Raw genomic sequence first — 2074 nt, 5'->3', positions numbered from 1 at the left:
CATCCTCAAAATCTCCATTTCGCTGAGGCTAATTTATAGTAAGGAGATCATTATGTTACAGGCCGTGAACACAGAAATAGTAGTTTATGTCCCAACGGACAGTGAAAGCAGCATTAAATGAGTGTCGTTACCGAAGCCCAGATTCCTCTCCTGCAATCGTAGTGAACAATAGGTTTCTCTGTTAGGAAGAAAACAAAGTCTCATGTTCAGTGATGCAAAGAAAGACGAATAAACTTTAATTAATCACATTACAGATTTATCTTGTGACCCACAAACATGAATGAAGTGTCTTACCTTTCCTCACTTCCGATATCCTCTTTCCAATTAATTTTTCTTCTGAGAGTAAAAAGAAAAAGAAAATAATGAGTAAACTGTGTCAAACGTGATTTTGTGGCCTCTAATAATCTGCAAGAATTGTTTCCAGGGGTAAATCAGTTTAAAAAAGTGTTAGGACAACAGTAAAATATCATTTTCTGCCACAAAAACCTTGACCATTTTGACTTGATGCACGAGAAAACACCAAACCAGACGAAAAACTTCCCAACTCCAGCAAACACTTTCTCATCAGATACATTATAGAGACATTGGCCATTGAACAGCTGCTTAGATAATGATTTCCACTGACAACTGCTGTTCAGAGATTCAGGAGAAGAACACCTTTCCAGAAAACCATTTGGTTATATAAAAATGGTCTCCAGGTGCTGCATCTCGCATTGAAAGCGACTGTAGCTCACATGAGTCTGAAGACTTTGATATGTCAGATGAGAATCAATCATGAGCTTCATGTCTCATCTTCTGCTGCGATATGAAACTCTATCATCAGCCCCGTGTCTCTGCAGCATTTGGTGGATGACTCAAGAACTCGGTCAATCATTTCTTGATTGTTCCCTCGTCCTTTCCTACCTCTACCTTTCGAGCTGCTGTGGACTTCTCACGTTACAAACTCTGACTACTGACTGACCAGTTTTATCTCTTCTGTGCAGTTGTGATTCCTCTCCAGCATGCAGGATTGGCTCCGTCGTTCCAATAACTTGGGGAAAAATAATAGAGCCGTCATTATTCTTTCAGATGGGACCTGTTTAAAAAAAAAACGCTCTATATGTTTAACAGCCTTCGTGCACCCACTCTCTTTCCTTTCTCTATACCTTTGGCAAGAGAAGGGTTTCCTCTTGGTTGAGATGTTTTTGTCATATGTCAGTCGAATCTGCAACCCTCTGCCTCTTTGGTACACACTATTGCTTTCCTGGACTATATATCTTCTAACGCTATATTGTTAGAAGAATACAAAATCAAATATTCCTTTCTTGTGGACGTATACACATTCTTCGGTCAGTCAGGGTGTTGTTACCAACTCATTTTTCTTTTTTTCCAAAATAATTAAAATGTTCTCAAGCTTTTTCTCAATGGGTGTTCTGTGGTGGTGGCAAAATGTGCAAAAACCTGATTAAAAAGCAGTGAATTCTTGCTGATGTTCTTCAAGTGTTCAGACAACAACACATTCTTTGATGGTTTGGCTTTGCAGTCCTTTTATTTTGGATGTGAAATGATGCAACGGAGGGTTTGGTTCTGGTGGAGTGAAAGTTTGGCTCATTGAATCAGACTTCTGTTGAGCTAAGCGTTCCTTCTCTCTTCACCCATGCAGGTCGTAAACTAATGAAATCTTGTTTTTGTTTTTGGAGATGACTGCAGCGTAGTCAGTGTGTGACGCTCAACAACATGTCACCGTTTATTACTGATATAAATCGAGTTTAAATATGTCTTTTAAAAGAGAAGATGAAGTTCTTATTGCTTCGAGAAGTTTGATATTTTGACTAGCTATCATGCTAACTAGTTATCCAAGACCAAAGTGAATGCCAGCAGCAAAGGCACTTGTCACTTTCTCCTCTCATTGAGGGAAGGGTCAGTCCCATCATAGACGTCTGTCAGCATCTGTCAGCATTCATCTGAACAGAAGAAAAGAGATAATTGGATTATCAGATAATCACCAGTTAACCATAGACCGACATAAGGGATGCTCCCTGTTTGCATTCTTTGTTTTGTCTCCCTCGTCTCTGAGCATTCAACAACATTTCCC

Source organism: Pagrus pagrus (assembly GCF_965226575.1).
Source record: "Pagrus pagrus genome assembly, chromosome: 9".
NCBI classification, from domain to species: domain Eukaryota; kingdom Metazoa; phylum Chordata; class Actinopteri; order Spariformes; family Sparidae; genus Pagrus; species Pagrus pagrus.
This window is presented reverse-complemented; position numbering follows the sequence as displayed.